General features: G+C 34.7%; 1 protein-coding gene across 8 annotated transcripts in view; it reads right to left on the reverse strand.

Moving 5' to 3' along the window:
- The window catches only part of SMAD2 (SMAD family member 2), an 80,258-nt gene that overhangs the window by 56,230 nt on the left and 1,439 nt on the right, over window positions 1-22,589 (reverse strand). The gene's annotated exons all lie outside the window — the stretch shown is intronic.

The raw sequence follows: 22,589 nt of genomic DNA on the forward strand, positions 1-22,589 counted from the left end.
GGTATTATCTATTGATTTTTCTATGGAACATGAGGATTCACACCACCACCATTCACATTCCTCTAACCTCAAAGACAATTATCTCCCACTTGTATGTAGTTTTGTACTTGATGTGATTAGTAATAAACTACTACATAATCATGTTTCACTTTTTGTACAACTTTCTTTTCCCCAGAGTTAATCATCTTAGTTTTTCATTTTCTGTTTTTTATCCACCTACCACAAATTCTTCTCGCGCTCTCCAAAAACCCCTCAATTAAATTTTAATGGTGACTACTTTAATCTCAAAATAAGAGACGAGATCATTTACTACTTGAGGACAGAACTGGAGAGTTAAGATTTGAGATAAAAAATATTTAGAAAGCTTTGAGAAATACTATAGGAATCAACTTGAATGAAATTTTGTTAGGTATTTACCAGACTATATAGTAAAACGTGTTCCGTGAGAAGTTTCACTTCTAATTAGGATGTACAAAGTCTCAATAGATGACCACCACTTTCATCCTAATAAAAACAAGCCGGATAAGCTACAAAAAATCAGAGTTAAGGATACAAAGTAACCCGCGTGGAACTAACTTCCAGAGAGTGTTGAGCCTGGACAGAAAGGAGGGTCACTGATGGTCTCTTTCCTGACCACTGGTGTAGTGGCTAAGGAGGAATAATTCTACCACAGATAAAGGTTAAGAGAAACCAGGCTAAACTTTAACAAATCTAACACCAAGAAGACATATTAGAATTCCAGATTTCACAGTGTGAACCTGCACTATCCCAACCACTCATTCCCACGAGTCTTCACAAGTGCCTGCCAAAATATGCCAAAGGCTGGATGGAGGACAGGGTTGGAAAGCCAAGAGATACCCTAAGAAGTGTGTGGTCTCCCTAAAATGCAATGAATCTGTCTTCTGATGGGGGTGGGGAAGAAGTGTGGGAAATCAAAAAACTCCAGACATTCAGCTGCGAAGGGCTGAAGTGAGACAGGAGAGCTGAGAGGAAAAACTACTCAAATACTCTGGATATTAAACTACCAAGGCAGGAGGAGGGAAGATTTGAGGAAAGAAAACCTCGAAGACATTCCTGGTAGAAAGGTATCACAATGGGGACAAAAGAACTCCAGACCAAGGAACAGACAGCTGGGCTGTAAAGCAGAGAAATCATCCAGAGCTCAGAAAGCTGATGGTTCAGATATAAAGCACAAAGAGAGAGCTGAAATTACAACTAAACAACAAATCTTGCAGAAAGTCAAGTCCTAACTCTGCTCTCAAAACAGTTGAACTTAAATCAAACTGAAATTTTGCAAAAAAGCCCAGAACTAGCTCAATTATTCATCATATTGACTTAGCCCCACTATCTATCAGACTAACAAGAGATGCCCACTTTGTGGAGATAAATAATATTTACTTCGATCTGTACTGTTTTTATTCAGTATTCAATCGAAACTTACAAGACAGAAAGAGTAGCAAATCACAGTCAAAAGATGAAATTATTAACATAATCAGATCAGAAAGGGCTCAGATGTTGGAATTACCAGACACCAACTTTAAAATAACTGATAAGAACACTAGAGGATCTGACAGAAGAGACAGACAGCATGCATAGAAATGGAGAATTTCATCATAAACATTGAAGCTATAAGAGAATCACAGGGAAATGTTAGAAATGAAAAATACAGTATCAGAAACTAAAGATTTCTTAATGATAGAAATGAGCAGTGAATTTTAAGAAAGCCAAATTTAAGTACCCAAATAGAAATATAAAAAGTATGGGGAAAACCTCCAAAATATCCAAAACCCAATGTCAATTGAGTTTAATGCAGTTTAATTGTAATCCCAGAATAAAATAAGAGAGAGAACAGAGCAGAAAAACATAAAGAGATAATGGCCAACAGCTTTCCAAAAATGATGGCCGGTATCAACCCACAGATGCAGTAGAAACATAATCATAGTCAACCCTACTAAATATTAAAAAGTAAATAGTGTCATCTAGGATGACAGGTAAGAATCTCTGGAAGATGCAGACAGAAAGGGAATCTAATCTGCACTCATTCGCAAGTGCTTTTCCAAGGGCTTAACTGAGTTCTCTTGAAAAAGACTGGCATGAGGCAAGACACGGAAGTGAGCACCTCTCCCTCGGTTACATCTCATCTGAAGCAAAAGCCTTTAAACAGAAGCAAGAATACAGGAAAGCCTCCAATATCCAGGGCCCAAGGAGAAATCTCCTTCCTCAAGAGGAAAAGTAGAGCAAAAGTAATATGCACTGTTGGTGGAGGGGGCAAACCTACTTGCCCACCTCCCATACAAAAACAAGCCCTTCTCCATGTAATAATAACCAGTCTACTGCTACAGGAAAGCAGGAAACACTGCCACCACCAGTCCCAGACAAAGGTACTCAGGATGAGTAAAGGAAAAGCTATCTGATATTGAAGCAGGAGGAAGGAGCTAGCTTGAGCTCAAGATCCTAATACAAAGCAAAGGTCTGCCACTACTAGATTAAAAAATCCTCATTGAAATATTAGCAAATCACATCCAGTAACATATATAGAAAAGGTAATAATACATCATCATCAAGTGGGATTTACCCCAAGAGGCAAAACTGGGATACCGAGTTTTAAATACCAAGCACCTCATCTGTAGTATAAAGGAATCCCTAAAAGAATCCCTCAGATTATCCTAACTGATGTCAAAAAGCATTTGACAATGTTAATGTGATATCCTTGATTAAAAACTTTAAGCAAACTAGATATAGAAAAGAGAAAGTTCCTCAATCTGAAAAAGGACACCTATGAAAAACCTAGAGCTAGTAACATAATGATGAAACATTACATCCCGTTCTCTTATGATCTGGAATAAGACAAGGATGTCCATTGTCATCACCTCTATTCAATAACACACTAGATGGCCCAGCACATTAAGGCAAGAGAGAAATAAAAGGCATAAAGATTGGAAATAAAGAAGTATATTCTCTGTTACTTGCTTGTCTTCATGGAAAATTGCATGGAATTTCCAAACTAATAAGTGAATTAAAAGCAAGATTCCAAGGTGGAAGGTCAACACACAAAAATTAAGTGTATATGTACATACAAAGAATTGGAAAATGAAATCTAAAGAAATATCAGTTAAAATTGCGACAACAAAAAACCTATGGACCAATCCAAAGCAAGATGTTCAAGACCTCTATACTAAGAAATGCAAAATATTACTAAGACAAATGAAAGAAGGCCGAAATGAAGAGAGACAATATTCATAGACTGGAAGACTCAATGTTGTTTAACCGTCCGGTCTTCCCAGTTTGATACATAAACTCAATGTAATATCTACCAAAATTTCAGCAGAATTTTTGTAAAAAAGAAATTGATAGACTGATCTAAAATTCCTAGAGAAACAAACTCTAAAATAAACAAACTCATCTTGAAAAAAAAAAAGGACAATGGAAGGTTTATACCACCTGATTTCAAGACTTACTAAAATGCCTTAGTAATCAAGAGTATAGACTGGGGTATAAGAAAAATAAATAAGTAAAATAGAAAAAAGTCCAGAAATTGACCCATGCATATACAGTAAACTCATTTTCTACCAAGGCACCAAAACAATCTACTTTTCAATAACATGGAAAATAAGCCTCAACCACTATATTCTATCATCTTAAACAGGAAAACAGAATCTTAAGCTCTTAGAAGAAAATACAAAATACATTTATGTCCATAAGACATAAACATGTACTGACTACAAAAGAAACATAAATAAAGCCAATCTCATTGAAGTTAAAAATGCCTAATCAAAAGATACCATTAAAAAATAAGTAGGCAAGTCAGAATGGAGAAGAGTATTTACTATATATGTATCTGACCCATGCACTACTATACAGAATGTATAAAGAACTGCAAGTGAGAGAAGAAGATACTCATTTTTTTTAAAAATAGGCAAAGGACAAATTACAGGTATTTCATGAAAGGAAATACAGGAATGGCCACTGAGACATTTAATGTCAATGGTCTTCAGGAAAATGAAAATTAAAACGACAATGCAACACCATCCAGAATGGTTTTAAAATGCTGCAGTATATTAGTTTCCTTTACTGCCTTAACAAATGATCACCAACTTTTACGTGAACGAGTTTCAGCAGATTACATAAAGTCAAGGTTTCCTCAGGACTGGGTTCCTTCTGAAGCGTCTACAAGGAGAATTCATTTCCTCAACTTGTTCAGCTTCTGGTGGCCTCTGTATTCCCTGGCTTGTGCTCCATTTCTCTCCATTTTCAAATCACATCATTCCAATCTTGGCTTCCACTGTCATATTGCCTTTTCCTTCTGCAGTCACATCTCCCTCTAGCCCCTTTATACAGACACCTGTGATTACATTTAGGGCTCACCCAGATAGTCTATAATTTCACCACCTCTGGAAGACTGTGAAGTTCCTAAAGAGTTACCCATAGATCTATCCTATATGACATTTTTGTACAAGAATGTTCATAGTAGCCATATGCATAAAAGCCAAAAACTGGGAACAGCCCATATATCAAGAAAATCTAAAAAACAAACCACCAAGGAACATTCATACAAAGGATTACTGCTCAGAAACAAAAATGAGCTTCTTACAGACTTCACAAAATGGATGAAGCTCAAAAATATGCTGGGCAAAACACACAAAAATATATATTGACTCCATTTAAGACTTTCAACAATAGAAAAAACAAATCTAGTGACAGAAGTCAAAATAATTGTTTCAGAAAAGCACAGAAGACACATACTGAAATACTTGGTCAGAGGCACAAAGAACCTTTTTGAGGTGATAAAAATTGTTTTCTACCACGTTTTGAGACGTAGTTACATGTAAGTACACAATTATAAACCTCATAGAACTGAACATAAAGGTTTAGGCCTTTTATCAAATGTGAATTACAATTCAAGAGAAAAAATAAAAACACAGTATCAGGACAAATATATTAAGAAAACCCATGATAAGCACAGTTAAATGAATTTAAGAATTTCTTGAAACTTCAAAATGCCAATGCATACTATAAATTTCAGAAGGGAGGAGGTTGTAAGCCCACGAATTGCAGGTAGCCTCTGCAGGCATATCTAGGTAAATATTGAGAGAATCTAACCAAGAGGGATGTGGGAAATTTTATTATTTGACAGCCCAAATGACATCCAATCACAGATTTATGTGGTGCACTGATGGTTAAGGTTGTTGTGGTAGCGCTTTCCATTTACTTAAAAAAAAAAAAAAAAAAAAAGGTAAGTATAATTCCCAAAAAGAGACTATGGATCCTTAGAAAATCATTCTTAAAAATGGTTTTCCCACTACAGACACTTAGGCCTTGGTCTAGTTTCCCAGAAAATGGTCACAATCTAATTAATAATTATATTCACATCCTTGAAAAGGAAACACAGTTAATTAGCTCTCCCCACCTCAATTAAGGACACTGCCCCAAACATCTCCCAGAAAAGGCAATATGGTATGCCAGATTTCAGAAATTCGGCCATGGAAATCCTTTTTTAGAGACACCTCATGGAACTCCACATACCAGTGCTACCCTGGCACCCTTGATATAGCCCAGCTGTAGTTCAGACGCTAAAAATTTTCAGAGCCAATAAGCAGGATTATGTAACTTCCTTTAGCAATACAGCAGAAATGATGGGAAAGTGAGGTTTGCTCAGAGTTACAGAATAGTAAACTGAGTAAAGAACAATAAGAACTGGAGAGTACCACTGCTGTCTACAGTGGCAGACTATACTAATACACATAAATAAGAGTACAGTACATAAAACTACAATTTGACAAAATTAAGCAAGCCACAAAACTCTATATCAAACACATGTAATAATCCACCAAAGTAGACATTTGGGACTACAAGGCAGCAAAGGTGTGCTTGGTTACCTTTGGCCTCTGTTGAATTCCTTCTCTGTCACAAAGCAAGCTGCAGGGAATCGAGATATACAACCCTCAATGTCATGTGACACAGTCTTATCCGAACCACAGAGAACATGTTTATTAATTCAACCTTTGGAAGGGAGAGGTATCACAAAAACAACACCTGAGCAGAAGTTTCAAGAGAAAAAGAGAGTACACTAGGCAGAAAGATCATTTTCTAGAGAGAGGAAACATTTTTAGGAGTTACAAAAAATATGTAAGTATTGCTAGAATATGGATTACAAGAAAGCAATGTAGTACAAGACAGGAGAGTCAGTCCAGGTTAAACAGCTAAAAACAGAAGTCAGTGCTAATGATAAGACTATTACTTCAGTTACTTTAGAGACAACATTATGTTACTACTCAACTATATATGTGGACAGTTTAGAGAAAAGAGGATTCAAAGATAACTGTTGGTAACTAAAGTAACTGAGCGGCAGGTAATGGTACACTAATCACTATTTGGAACACAGAAAGGCAAATCTGAAGGCCGTTACAAGGTCAGTATTATACATGCCTTTATATAATCAGCTGTGTTCATCATATGACAAGGAGGCAGTGGCTCAAAGGAGATGGTAGTCAGTGCACAATTGAGAGTGTGTGCCCAAGCAGGGCAGAGACAACTAATCCTGTGGAAAAGGAGAGCAGCCAGTCTCTAGGCTTGGTTTCTGAAGATTCCCAGGGTCCTGTTCCAGCCCCATACCAATTTTATCCTTAGGACTCTTTGTGAATTATATGAGATCCCTGTGCTCCTCGTGAAAAACTGACAGGACGAGCACAACGACAATCTATCTAAAAGTGTCTATACCTTTGGTTCGATTAATCCATTCATGAGACTGCAGTCTAAGAAAACAAATAAAAATTAAACTTCTATATAATCAGTAAAAATGAAAGGGATTCCCAGTGTTAGGAAGAATCTGTATAAACAGGTTCTCTGTTATACTTCTGTTAGAAAAAAATGTTTCTTATGAGTTGAGATGTGAATTCTGGGGGATCTAAGCTTTCTATAAAACCTTAAAATTTTTTTTTAAGGAAAAATGTGAAAAATTTAAACCTATTCTGGGTCATCTGAATAACCTTATGATCTAGTACTGCCACATGATTTCAGTATCCCATGTTTCAGAACAGCAGTTATGACCACTTTGAAATTATGTGATCACTTAAAGTTATCAGTCTTAGTGACTGACCATGGCCGCCTGACACAGGGCTAATTATCTCTGGAGAATTTTTAAAGAATGCAATAAAATAATGTCAGTAATGTTGATTACTGCATTTCAACCAGTTGAGCATTGAGCATTTAGCCAATAGTTTTGAAATGTATACAGATTGAATTTAGCAAGGAATTGATGTCAGTATGTTCCAAGTTGAAGACAAACTGGGATAAGAAAATAAGAAAACTAAATGTATGATCAAGTTGTTATTGAAACGTAAGTCATTTACAGAATATACAGATTTTCTTCAATAGTGGGGCAGCAAGTTCTGTATTGAAGTTAACATTTTTCAACATCTGCAAGAATTGAAAAATAAGTTCATATACTAATTTTGTTCCTAACTCCAGCAATAAGTGATACTTACATAATGCATGTTTCAAGAGAATCAGAAGACTTTATCTTTACAGCTAAATAAGAAAGCTTATCAAGTGATACCTTAGTAAAATTGGTATTCTAAGATTACTCACTGGAAAGTTTCAGTTAAGAGGTCTTATTATCAAGTTAATAATAACTTTATAACAGGTTTACGAACAGCATTCTCCACATATCTTATTAAACTACAGTCATATTCTTTGAGGAGCCATCAATTGTGCCGTTCTTTGCTGTTTTTACTGATATAAACTCTATCACTGAATATGTAGTTCCAAAAATCTTCAAATCCTTATGGTTTTTTTCATTTTCTTGTCTTTTAGAATACACAATTTATATTTTAATATAAAATACTTTATAACACAACTTTGCTTTTTAAAGAGATCCCTTTCTACCCCCAAATACAGTAGGAAACATCGAGTGCTTACCCTATGACACATTAGTCTAAGAGACAAGTAAGCATTAACTCATTTAACGCTCAGCAGAATCCAGTGGGATAGGTACTATTATTTACAAATGAGGAATCTGAGGAACAAAGAAGTACCCAGATGTTAAAAAGAGTATTTCCCCCTATGTATTCTTGCAGCCGTTTTAGTTTTGCTTTTCATATTCAGGTTTCTAACATATCAGGAATTTGTTTTAAGAGGTGAGATAGCAGTTTAAAAACCTCCTGTAAGGACAACCTATGTTATCAACATAATTAAAGTTTATCTTCTCTTTATAAGTTATAATGCCACTCCCGTCATATATCAAATCCTTCTAAGAAAAAGTCTGATCAGAGGCTTTATATTCTGTTCACTGATGTACCTGTTCATACTTACACCAATATTACAGAATTTGTTACTGTTTCTTGAAAGTCTTGATACCTGCAGCATGAACTCCCCTACTTACTTCTTAATGTTGGTTATTTCAAGTTTAGCTTGTCAAGATCCACTGAATACAGGATTTTGATTGGAAGAATAGCAATTTATATTAATTTGTGGAAGACCGATATATTTATAATATTGACTATTCCTATTTATGAAAATGAGATGTTGCCATTTATTTTGGACTTAATAAGTTACATAATTCTCTCCATAAAGGTCTTGCACATCTTGTTATATTTACTTATTCCTCCATGTACCTTGGATTTTATTGTAAATGGAATGCTTTAAAAAATTAAACACTTCAGTCATACAAAAAAATATACTGAAACACCCTTGGACCGCTCATCCAGTTTTATCAACTCATTAGCATTTTGCAATATTTGATCAAATATAAAATATAAGACAGGATCTAGATGGACATAGCTGAAGTCCTTTATGTGTATCTTTCTGATCTCATTGCCCTACCTCTTGCTTCTCAGAGATAACGACCATCCTGATCTTCCCCACGGTCATTTAACGATTTGCCACATATTATATCCATACAATAATGTTTTGCACATTTTATAAATTTATATGAAATTCTAATACTGTTCATGTCACTTCACCTTCTTCACTCGGTATTATAACTATCCATGCTGGCACATGTGTAATCCTCAACTCTAGGTCACTCATTTTAGTTGTCATATAGCATCCTGACTGTGTGACTCTATCAAAGTTCAAGGTCCAGGCCCCTTTTGATGACTACTTAGGTTGTTTCTAATTCTCCATTCCTAAAAGCTGCCGTGAGTAGCTGGTGTATATCTTCTTAGTCATATGAGAACTCTTCAAGGTCATAAATTTTCAAACTTCTTGATCAGAAGGAAAGCCCTGCATTGAGAAATACATTTTACATTGCAACCTAATCCTCCCTCCTTTCACACCTCTTTCTCTCTCGTTCTCTCTCTCTCACCATTCCTCCTCCTTTCTTTCTTTCTCAATTAAAAGACATTTTATCATGTTACACCCTACTTCTCTAAATTGAGGGTTATGAACCATTAGTGAACATGAAATTAGTTGATCCTGTGAAATATCTTTTTGAAAAAAGAAACAAAAGCACAATTACAAATAATAAAATAGAGAAAAAAGAGTACACTTAAATTATGTCAAATATTTTAAATTCAGTTTTTGTCACATGTAAAATATACTTCCAACCACAGGTGTGTCAAAAATATATGAAAGGCACTGCCTTAGGACACGCACCAAGGAGTAGAAACGCTGCATGGTAGAACATGCTCATATACAACTTAACCAAGTCCTGTCAACATGGTTATACCGTCATTCCTGCCAGGGAACTAAAAGTTCCTATTTTCCCCAATATCACCGACACTTGACAAGATTTGGTCCCTCTAACTTTTGCCAAAAGGATGTGTGCAACACAAAGGGGTGCTGATGTTTTACACTTCCCTAATTACTAAGAAGTTCAAGAATATTTTCATGTTTATTGACTTTTCAGGATTCTATTTCTTTGAATCATTTGTTCACATACTCTATCTTATTCTTAATTCACAGTAAAGATTTATTTATATATTCTGGGTAATAACCTTTTGTCAATTATGCATGCCACATGTCTTTACCCAGCAAGTGACTTTAATGTGCTCAAATTTATCAATATTTTAAATCATATGATATACACATTTGTACCTTCTTAAAAATTCTTCCACATGTTGTCATCTTTTAAAAGTCATAAAGTCTAAAGTTTCCTTTTTATACTTGCAATTTATTTTTTGTATTGTATGAGGTAGGCATCTTCCCTTTCCCAGAAAAAATAACAAAGTATACCAGAACCATAAATTGAATCTTTTCCTTACTGATTACAATGCTACTTGTGTTTCTGGGCTCTTTTTTTATTTCTTCCACTCATCTATATCTGAGGCAAATACCATCATGTCTTAACCACTAAACCTACAGAATATGTCTTAGTACCTGAAAAAGTGAATTCTTTGACCTGCTGGGATTTTAACTGGAATGACACTGAATTTATAAACAAGTGGAGGAAAACTGACACATTTATGATATTCTATCTTCTTTTCATAAACATTAATATATTTTATAATTTGAATTATATGGGTCTTATAATTTTCTCTATTAAGGTATTTTATCCTAGGGATTTTGTAGTTTGTAGTCATTTTAATCAGTGACTTTGTATTTTTTTATTTTGTTGCTGGTATATGTATTGGTTTATATATATATATATTTTTAAATGAACGTTGAAGTATAACTTACAAACCATAAATGTACATTAAGTATATAGTTTGATGAGTTCTGATAAATGTATGCATCCATATAACCATCATTGCAATCAAAATAGAACAATTTCATCATCTCAGAAAGTTTCCTTGTGTCCCTTTCAGTCAATCTACCTCCTTACCCCCAGGCAATTACTGATCTGATTTCTATCAAAGTAATTTTACCTGTTCTAGAAATTCATATAATCGGAATCATACCATGTATACTTTTTTTTTTTTTAACCAACACCCTCTTATATTCCTAGTTTCTAAGAATTTTTGTCAAGAATGAGTACTGAATTTTATCATGATATTTTTTCCCTTCACCCATTTGGGGTTTTCACTCATTTTGTTTTGGTTTTTGGTTTTTTACTTTATTTTGGTAGGCAGGTTTCTTACTATGAATTTAAAGTTTAAAATTATAATCTAGTCAAGATTATCATATGGCTTTTTTCTATGATGTGTTAATGCGGTGAACATTTACGGGTTTTCTAACATTAATCATCTTTACATTCCTGAGATAAACCCTAATTAGTCATGGTATTTTTGTTTTGAGCAAATACTAACATTTTAAATAAAATTTTTATTGCCATCTGAGATGTAGCCTATATATTTCCCTTTTCATAATACCCTTGTCCCCTAGAGGTATCGAGATTACAGTAGACTTGCAGAATTATTTTTTTCTGTATCATTCTGTATTAAGATTGGAATTACTGATTCCTCATGTTTTGTAGAACTTGCCTATTTGGGGTTTTCATTTAGGTTTTGCTTTTTTGTTTTTGGTTATTAGTTTTATTTTAGTGTAGATATATGAATTTAAAATTTTAAGTTTCATGTTCTTAAGCCAATTTTGGTAATTTATTTTGCTAGAAATTGTCTATTCTACCTGTTTTTAAATTCAAAGGCTAAAAGCTGTTCGGTGTTAATTTTAAAATTTCAATTTGTCTGTAGTCATATCCCATCTTCATTTCTAATACATCTGTACTTTCTTTTGCTCTATTTATCTTGGCAAACTTAGTCTTTTCAACTTAATATCTTTGATTAGTTGACCAATTATATCTTTCTTGTTTCACTGTTTTTCAACTTTCCTTCCTTTTTCCAGCACATTATATTATTTAGTTAACTCATCGATTTGTAATTCTTTATTAATAAAAAAAAAAAAGTTCTAAGTTTCCCAGATAGGCAAATGGACTTTTGCCATATCCTAGTTTTGATTAGTATTTTCATCATTCTGTTCTAGACATTTTCTAATTTTTATGCGTTGTTCTTCATTTCATAAATTCGGAAACATGCTTTTCAGTATATAACTTTGGGTCAGGGAGTAGTTGTTGCTATCCGCCTTTATGTTTTTCACTTAATTGCACTAGGGTCCAAAGATGTGATTTATAAGGTACAAATTCTTAGGAATTTGTTAACACTTGCTTTGAGGTCTAGTACATAAACAACTTTTGTTAATGTTAAGAAATAAATTTATGTTGTTTATTTTATTCCATGGGCACTTGAAAAGAATACATCTTTTATGCATGCTGGATAACTGCACTTTTCCAATCTTTTATAACCTTATATTTTTATCTTCTTTTTCTTAAATTACTGAGGTATGTTAAAATCTTTATGATTATACATTTGTAGACTTATCTTTGTAATTCTGCCAATTCTACCATATGGACTGCTATAGACTGAATATTTGTGTTGCCACTTCCCCCAAATTCTTATGTTGAAACTTAATCCCCAAAGTGATAGTATCTGGAGGTGGGGCCTTTAGCAAGTGATTAGGTCATGGGTGAAGCCCTCATGAATGTGCTCAGTGCCCTTCTGAAAGAGATCCCAGGGAGTTCCCCTGCCTCCTTCAGCCATATGAGGGTCCAGCAAAAAGACAACTGTCTATGAACTAGAAAGTTGGCCCTCACCAGACACCAAACCTGCTGGTATCTTGAACTTAGACTTTCGGCCTCCAGAACTGTGAGAAATAAATTTCTGTTGTTTATAAACTTGTCTATGGAATTGTTATAGCATCCCAAATGGACTATGACACAGATTATGCCTATTATATATCTTTTAACATTCCTTTACTTTGAAATTATGCCACCAACTTTTTAGGTGTCTACTAATAAAAAGCAGTTAGTTGGATTTTTTAAAAAAAAAAAAAAAAAAAAACAAGTTTTCATGCTCCTTTAACCAGCAAGCTTAATCTAAAAATGGAGATATGGAGATATTCAGTTCTATCAATTCATTTTGTGTTTTCTAATTCCTATGCATTTTCTTTGCTTCTTTTATCTCATTCCCACTAATTTAGAGTTATACATTCTTTATCAATTCTTTCAGAGGGTTATCCTTAAAACTGTAATGGAAATCTTTAATCAGTGGGTCACAGGTGAAGACAGCAGCCTATTAAAAACCATGATAAAGGTATTCAAAAAGAAAAAGAGAAAAGACAATCTCAAGGATAGGGAGAAGAGTAAGGAGAAAACAAGCAAAATTTCGATAACTAGAAAAAGGGATGGGAAACTAGTAAATGTGAACTAAGAGAGACTACTAATTCTAAGCTTGTTGTAGGGAAATATACTGATTTACCTAGCAGGATCCTCAGAAGATTAAGTAACAGGGCTGGTCACAGCTGGAACTGAGGGTCAGGAGGGTAAAGGAGATAAAATAAACAGGTAGAACTGGGTGAGAGATCTTTGAGAAGCATTTAGATCCTTAGATGAGTAACTGCCCCTCTTCCTCTTCAGAAGAATAAGAGTCTCCTTGGATAGGAAATGGCCTGGGTACTATTAGAAAAGAAGGAGTAAATGAACATGAACACATTGCATGCTAAATACAAACTCCCCAACCATTCCTCCCCTGGGTTCTGGCTCCCAAAATACTAGCAACCAGACCTTTACCCATTTAGTCAGACTGAGAGTCCTCTCTGGGTGCCTGGCCAACCCAGGAGGAAAGATGTACAGATACTAATATTGAGAGTTTACCAACAAATAGCCCATTCAGATCACACTCTACAGTAAAACCGAAAGGAGACAAGCCTCATCAACATAGTTTCCAACCAGTTTTTTAGCCTCCCACTTTCTTAACCAACGACTGCTTTGATTATCTAAGGAAAAACGGCAAACAAAAACAGAGAAGAGCAACTTCAAGAAATCTGAGACTACAAAGAAAGAAAACATCATAAAAATCATCAATATACTCGGAGAAATAAGAGAAGATATGGAAACTATGAAGCAAGAACAGCACGCTGTACAAAGGGAACACTGATTAACAGCTCTTAAATAGCTTGATAGCTCATGGTAGCAGAAATTGGGGGCAGGGAATCAGTAGAAGGGTTAGAAGATAAAGTAGAGGAAACCTTCCAGAAAGAAGACCAAAGAGAAATATGCAAAAGAGAAAAGTGAAGAAAATTGGATGACCACTTCAGTAGCTCCAATGTCCAAATAGGACTTCCAAAAAGACATCAGATATGATGGAAAGTGGGGTGTGGCCAATCGAAGAAATCAGGAAAGAGCCCCTGACCTGAAAGATGGAATTTCCAGATTTAAAGGGCCCATCAAGATCCCAGGACAATGGATTAAAACACACCCACATCAAGGCCAATAGCTGTGAAATTTCACAATGCTAAGGACAAAGAAAGAGCCTAGTTTCCAGGAAGAAAAAACAGGTAACACAGAAAAGAATCAGAATGACTTTGGTTTTCTCAACAGTAACACTGTAAGTCAAGTCAACAGGGCAATACCTTCATAATTCTGGAAAAAAAAATTATTTCTGACTCAGAATTCTATTACCCAATCCGGAGAGAATAAAGGTATTATTTTCAGACATGTAATATACAAGTATTTGCCCCACACATTCTCTCTCAAGCAAAGTCCTGAATAATATGTTTTATCAAAAGGCAGGAAAGCAAAACAAAACAAAACAAAACAAAAAGGAGAGCGAACAAAGGAGGTAAAGAAATCCTGTAAGATGGTAGTGAAGGAGGGTCCCAGGTTGACTAGGGGTACAACAGGTAACCAGGGCAAACTGGAGCAGGTTCAAAAACATGTAGCCAAGACTAATGCCAGGATTCTCTCCAAAGTGAAGAAACATCATAACAATCAATGGACACATGAATTTCACTGATGAGGCCCACAATGATCATAGTAAATGGTTACAAATAATAAGACAATATGAAGAACAGCCTGGTATCTCTCTTTTAACCAACATCTTAACAGGAGGTTTCTAATCCTATATATTACAGTGCAAAAGAAAAAAAAAAAAAACCTGCCTGATGAGATTAATTCTCATACATTCATACATGTTTATATCTTTAGAAAAATGCTGTCCAACAGAACTAGGATGCGAACCATATATGTAATTGTTAATTTTCTGTTAGCCACATTAAAAAGTAAAAATAGGTAAAATTTATAATTTTAATAATTTTATCTACCCCAATATATCCAAAATGTTATTTCAATGTAATATGTAATCAGTATTAAAAATTGAGATATTATACATTGTTTTTTGTACTGTAATGAATTAGTGTGCATTTTACACTTGCAGCCCCTTTAAATTTAGACTAGCTACATTTCAAGTGTTATGGCCACATGTAGCTACTTATTGGACACAACAGCTCTAGAAGCTATAAAGTGTTTACATTTCTGGAAAGTGGAACTAGGTAGCAGGAGGTAGGAGATCTGAGGCAGACTTACTTTTCATTATTTACTAATTTGTTCTTTTTGAATTTTGTTCCATGTACATGTAGTACCGATTCAAAAAAATGAATAAAGCACAGTCACTAAAATATACAAATGTAAATATCCTTTGACCTACTTCTAGAAATCTCACGTATGTATATAATGATGAACGAACAGTTCTTTGTTGCAGCACTGTTTTTAATACCATAAGACTGGAAATAACCTAAGTGTCCATCAACAAAGGACTGATGAAATATATGACAGGTACCCAGACAAAATACCATGCAACTAAAAGAAAATGTAAAAAGGCATTATGTACTGACATGGAACAATCTACAAGATATATTAAGTAACATATACGACCATTTTATACTAATATCTAATATATGCACAAAGTTGCCCATATATGCATAAAATGTTTGGAACATTACACAAACACCTAATAATGCTACTTGCCTTTGCGAAGGCAACTGGGTGGCAAGCAATAGGCTGACCATATATCCTTTGTACCTTTTGAATTTCGAATTACAAGAATGCATACCTATTAAAAAACAAACAAACAAACAAACAAAATATTCTACATCTAGCTGGTGTCTTGCTTTTTCCTGACCTTGGTTGGCCTTCATGTGATATTTAAGTTCATCTGTATAGACTAGTGTATTTCTAGTTCCTCTAAAGAGAGGTTTGAGGCTTGTTTTTCCCAGAGGCCATAGATGCTTCAATGATATCGGTTTATTTATATATACATATTTACATAATTATACATATATAATTTATATTTAACATACAATTCCTGGAGTTATATTTCCCGTACCCAAATGGAATTACAAACCCATCCCCAGCTACTGGAGTCTTTATCTAGTAAATTCTCCAAGGCCAGGTTTTCCTTAACACTGATTTTTCTAAATTTCTAGTTCCTAGGAACTTTTCTTTCCCTCTCCCTTCTATTCCCTCTCTACATCAACTACACATAAAACAAGTCTGACATTTTATCCAACATTTATAAAAGGAGAAAAGAACCTAATCTATCTTCTAGCATGTCTGTATGGCTTTAAGAAATCTAGATACAGTATAGTCAATAATGGCAAACACTGAAGAATGCAGTACAATAAGTGAGAAGGCTGCTAAACATAACAGTTCAGAATTCACCGATGACTTCTGAAAGGACAGTGGGCAGTAGACTATGAAGAGTGGCAAAAACACTTCATAAAGTTCAAATCTTGAACAAAGGAAGTGATTAAATATAGAAAGCAAATGTAATCTCAAATTATCTCCAAACTGCAAATATAAAATATTCCCCAAATATCTATATGAATCATTATTTCGAGGAAAAAAATCAAGTTAGATGGTAAAACATAAAATACTTGAGATGTGATGGCGCTGCCAGGTAAAGAACACCTACGGTCCGAATGGAAACAGTATAAAATCAGTTTTAGGTTTCTGGCAATCTACGTTCACACGTGGATCACACAAGGTAGAGAAAAAAGCAATTACTTATGACCTGGATTTTTACAACTGTTTTGGTCAAAGAAATCAGGACAACAGAAAGCATTTAAAAAATTTTTTTTTTAATTACTAATCGTTAAAAAAAAAAAAAAACAGATTTCTCCATTCTCACTGTAACTGCTTTTTTCCAAGACTGTAAGCTAGTAAGGAAAGACACTGCCAATTGGAAATCTAAGTTGGCCCCATGGAGAATGATGGGTAATGTGTCTTTTAAGCAAAATCAAATAGAAAAACATTCATGTGTTCAATTTTATTAACTGCTACACCTAATGCTAGCTAAAAGCCTGAATTTAACCCTAAAAGTAGGTCATTAGTTCGGTGAAAGCCACGTTATATAGGGACTGCTGTGAAAAGAGACTCTCTGTTCTTTACTTATGTTCCTTTCACCCTTTAATGAGTTGGGTGAAATCTGTAGTTCTATAATCAGCTTGTAAGCATAAACTTACGTGCTCATTTATCATCCCCAGATTATAAAGAAACATCCATCTATAAGTAGACTTCACAGGCCCAGACTCAAATCATGAATATTCAGTACTCCAGTTGCCCTTCTAATTCCTAGAGTCTGTTTGCCCCTCTGCTGAAGCAGTAACTTACACCCCCATGTCCAGTGTGTAGTCCTCAAGGTGTAAAAGTGCAATCAAAACAAAGTCTAGAGTAGCACTGTCCAAAAGGACTTTCTGTTAGATTAAAATTAATTAAAGTTAAATTTAACATTCATTTCCTCAGTCACAGTAGCCATATCTCAAAAGCTAAATAGCTACATGTGGCCAATGGCTATCATATTAAACAGTGCAAGTCTATAGCAAATATTTTTCTTCTAAAATTTATTATTCTTCGGTGGAGCTTCCAAGGCTCCTTTGGGGTAAAAATAAGAGGAAAACTGAGCAGGCAGAGCTTCATCACCCACCCATTCTCCTTATGTTTTGAGATTCTGCATGTTTTGTTTTGCTTTTTAAAAAACCTTATGGTTGCTATTGTGTGTAGAGGTGCGTGCGTGTGTGTGTGTGTGTGTGTGTGTGCGCGCATGCTTTAAGGTTGAAAACTAGCAGTTTAAAGCAGAAATGGCCAATACACAACCCTCAGGCCAAAGCTAGACCCTTCTAATACTTAAAACAATTTATAAAGAAAAGTTTAATTGGCCCGTTTACATGAACTATAGCCTAACCACCTGCCTATGAAGTCAAAGGTTGGTCTAAACTTGGAAAATTTGCATTCACTGCCACAGAGAGAGCATCTTCACTCAACAAAAAAGTTTCCATAGTTCATTCAAATCAAGGGAAAAAGAAAGCTCATGGACCCAGTTTTCACTGCACCATTTACGAGTTCATTCTGTGAACTGTGCAAATCAGATTCACTGCCCCACATTGTGTAAAGAATGTGATTAAGAAGGAGCATTTCCTTAATATTTGTAATACCTTAACTTTATCTCTTAAGATTTTTTGGAATAAGCTGAAGCAGCATATGATAATGTACTTTAAACACAGGCAAATTACAAGATCATAGATTTACTACGTTACTTCCTCAGATCAAGTGTCTCTTTTGAATGAAAAACTTGATGAACTTCCAGTGGCTCCCCAAGATTACTCTTCCTTTCTAACTTAATGTATTATTCCTGAAACTAAAAGGGAAGGTAGGTAAGGGTAAGGCACTGTAGCTTATTCAAAAAAAAATGCAGCTTTTCAGGACCTATACTGCATAGACAGCAACTAGTCTATACTCACTCCATTGCTTTAGTCCTGAGGCCAAAGTAATTCCAGTTTTTCAAAAATTACAGAACTACCTGGAAGAATCAGTGACAATTTCATATTTGTGATAATCTCATATTCATAAATTTTAATAAGATTAATCATTCTTATTAAACCTAAAGATAGATCTAATTTATCAGACACCTGTCCTATCTGTGGTTCATGGAGCTAAAGAACTGCTCACACCCTAGAATGTAAGGCAAGTATATGTCATTGACTACCCTAACATTACTGGCTATCTGGCCACATCGGAGGCACTGTCTAAATCCACCTGGCTTGGCAAAATTATATTCTCCATTTCAACGAAATTATTGAAATCGAAGGTAAGAACTATCCTTGAGATATTATCTAAAATCAACATCGACATATGTCCTAAATGAACATACACAATTATATCAAACTAGAAAAATGATCAAAACAGATGAGAGACAAGTAGTAAGCCTCTGTGCATTTTTTTAAAAAAAAAGCTGGATTACTTTTGTAGCAGTAGTTTTTAAAAATTCCTGGTTTTTATTTAAATAGCCAAATATTTTCTTAAATATTACATCATCATTCAATATCTGATGGAATATATGAGTTTAAAAAGTAACTCTGAGGTAGGAAGGAGGAGGATCCAAAAAAATTATCAAGGCTAATATTGGGTAGGACTCACGTATAAGAGGCAAGAAGCCCTCAACAGACAGACTAGCCAAATGTCCACACTAGTTAGTCCCAGAAATCTCGAGCACACTCTATCTCATAGCCTGAATGAAAAGTTTTACATGACACCCCTGCAGACTGACAAAAAGAATGACACTCTGAAGAAAAGGTGTGGTATGGAAAGGCACTTCGGTCTAGAATCATTGCACCCTGAATGGTAAAACAAATAAAAAACATCTTGGTCATGGTAGGTGCTGTGGTTCTTCCATGAAATAAGTCATTCCATATAGCACATGTTCTATCACTTTAAGAACACGTGTTGTTAATCATCCTGAATGACAATCTACAGTAAGTTATGTAGATTACTGCACTCTTAAAAAGATTTCCCCAAACATGACTTAAGCTAATTGATGAACATTCATTACTACACTTTCAGGTCTGGTCCTGTACTGAATGGTCCCAGACATGCTAGATAGGCTTTGAATATATGTTTTTGTGTCTTGTAGATTATCTCTATTATCCTTACAGGTTGTTATCTGTTTTTACTTACAATAGACAGTAGGCTAACAGTTCCCCATCCTCTCACCCCCACTACACACCCCTTAAGCTCCCACATTACCCACAATCTACTCGTTTCTAAACTACTGTGGGCTTAGAAGCCAGATAGCTTTCCTTGTTAGAAATACTTGAAATAAATCCCAACAGGTTCTGATTGAAGGTTCAATTGCTCTTCTATGACTAAAGCTTTAAGGTATATGAATTTGGACGTCTGACTACCCCAGGCCTTCTTTGCTCAATGTCTGCTTCTCAAATACATTTTATAATAGGTCAAGGATAAGAGTATAGGCAAATCATTTGGATTAGAAAGAAAACTGAAAACCACAACTAGAAGAGAACAAAGCTCATCTGCGAGGACTCTTATGTCTGAGGCAATGTTCTAGGTACTTTAATCAGGATCATTTAATTCCTGTAATAACCTTAAGAGATAGGTGTTCCACCTCCATTTTCAGCCAGAAAACCAAGGTTCAGGAGTTAAGCAATTTGCCTAATATAGTAACTGAGAAACCCACTATTAGCTAAGCTCTCTTTCCAAAACCCATGGCCTTTCCACTACATGACATTGCAGCCCAATCTGTATCCTTCATTTAGCTAATTTTTTTTTTCACTTTATTTCTGATGCTTTCATCGGAACCTGACTGATTCAAGTTTGCTTCTTTCCCTAACCAGTTTCTATAACTAAATGAGCAGTGGATAAACAAACTAAGGCCAAAGTAAGCTTTGCTCTACAAGTGTTCACCTGCTCTGCAACAAATGTTTCTGAAAAGACAAGCTATATCTTCAATTTGTATTGATTGTGGAAAAAAAATGGTGAAAAGTCCCCCCCTCCCAAAAAATACAGACTGTTCCCAGAGACACTGAGAGGTAACACTTGATATCTTCTCTAGTGTTGTCCTCTACATTATAGAAAGCAATACAAGTATACTTTAGAAACTGGCTCAGTGATGTATTACGAGCTCCCTCAATTTACACTAACATGATTTTCTTACTCTAAACACTAGAGGACAGGGCAGAAGATATGAGGAGTTTCTTACTTTTCTAATTCCATTAAAGAACAGAGGTATACTGTTCCCTATTAGGTATTTTAGGACCTACTCCAGCCTTGACACACAGCAAGCAAAGGCTATTTTATTTGCTGAATAAATGCACAAATGCTACTTGTTCAATAAATACGAGTTATCTGAATAAATGCATAGACTCTTCTGAATTTCGTTTTGTAAACTTACTTCACATGTTCTGAAATACCCTTAGTGAAAAACATCTTTCCTCTTACAGGAACTAAGAGCTTAAAAATGGCTCTTCTACTCCCATCAAAAGATAAGGAATCTAAGACATGCCCCTCTCCATCCTCTAAAAATGACTCTTGTCCCAAGAATATGAATAAACTTCCATCTGCCAGACTGCACTAAATACAGCTTTATATGCATTACAAAAACACCTGTATAAAAAAGCTGCTACAAAACGAGGACTTTGGTATTCTAGAATACAAAACTAACAATCGAAACCAAACAAGAATAAGGAAAGCTTGCAGATCTTTATAAAAGCCACAACTGAAAATATCCACAAAGTGTAAAAATTCAATGTCTAGGATCATGCAGCTAAACTGAGTGTTTTTCACTTACATATTTTCTCCCAATGTGAAGTAACAAGACTAGAGCAATAAGGTTCTAAAATTCATAATATAAAAATAAAATGGAGACCTGTTGCCACCTTGCAGTAGAAATAATCTTTCTATTAAAGAGAATTTCTGCTGAAATATACAAAGCCATCCCCAAATTCCTACTTGAGAGTTAAAACACATACCAAGCCTGACAAACCACAAACAACAGGAAATTACCCTGCAGTTTCTTACAAGACTATTATTTCATGAACTTTACAGATTGGGTAGAGATTTGACCACTTATGACTACGTAAGTATAGGTAAATAATAACCTTTAAAAAAACAAACTTTTGTTGAACACCTACAATGTGAATTCACTTTAGAAGATGTAGCTACAAAGCATAAAAACAAAACTCTAAGAGCAATTTCTTTCTAAAACAAGCCCAGAAATGGGTGTTTCCAATCAGATTACAGTAATTAAAACTAGCCAATGAACTACTTTAAATTTAAAGTCAATTAATTGTAACATTAAGAGTATAAGTGGTCACTCACCTTAGAAATGGCCCACAAGACTTGACCTATCCCAACTAATTTTATGGCAAAAACTAACTTTAAAATCAGTGTTACTTTCTAAATTTACTATGAATGCTTGCTAAATGCCCTTCTGGTGGAGAAAATTCTATTGATATCCTGTATGGTTTTCCTAAGGCAAATAAAATCCTACAACTGTGATATGTTTATGAAATCCATTTTATATTGTCTCCTATCTGTTGCATTTGCTTATTTAGTCACTTTAAAACTTCTCAAACTTCGTGTAACTATGTGACTTACACCTCTATGTAAATCTTTTTTTTAAGTGCATCAAACTAGAATAGCAGATTTTCAGAGTAACGGCAAATTTATTATCTCAAAAAATAATTAGGCTCAAGATAAACATCCTTACAATCAGTGGTACAGGTTCAATTCATATGAAATCGGAAAAGAGAAAATGAAAAGGAACTAAGAGTATACAATCATTCAGGATTCTGGAAGTTAATTCAAATTTCAAGGACCAGTTTTAAAAAGATGGAATTACTCTAAGTAAGTCTGCACAATCGTTTATCTATTTAACAATCACTACGTGTGTTATTTTAAAAGTTTAAAACACCAAAATTTTGGATATTATAAACTGTAACTAGCAAGACATGACTAATGGAAAATTGCTACTTCCAAATTCGTTTTACCTGGAAATGTTTTTTTAAATAAAGGTTGACAACAAAAC

The sequence above is a fragment of the Rousettus aegyptiacus genome, unplaced genomic scaffold, assembly GCF_014176215.1.
Source record: "Rousettus aegyptiacus isolate mRouAeg1 unplaced genomic scaffold, mRouAeg1.p scaffold_m13_p_12, whole genome shotgun sequence".
Taxonomy (NCBI): domain Eukaryota; kingdom Metazoa; phylum Chordata; class Mammalia; order Chiroptera; family Pteropodidae; genus Rousettus; species Rousettus aegyptiacus.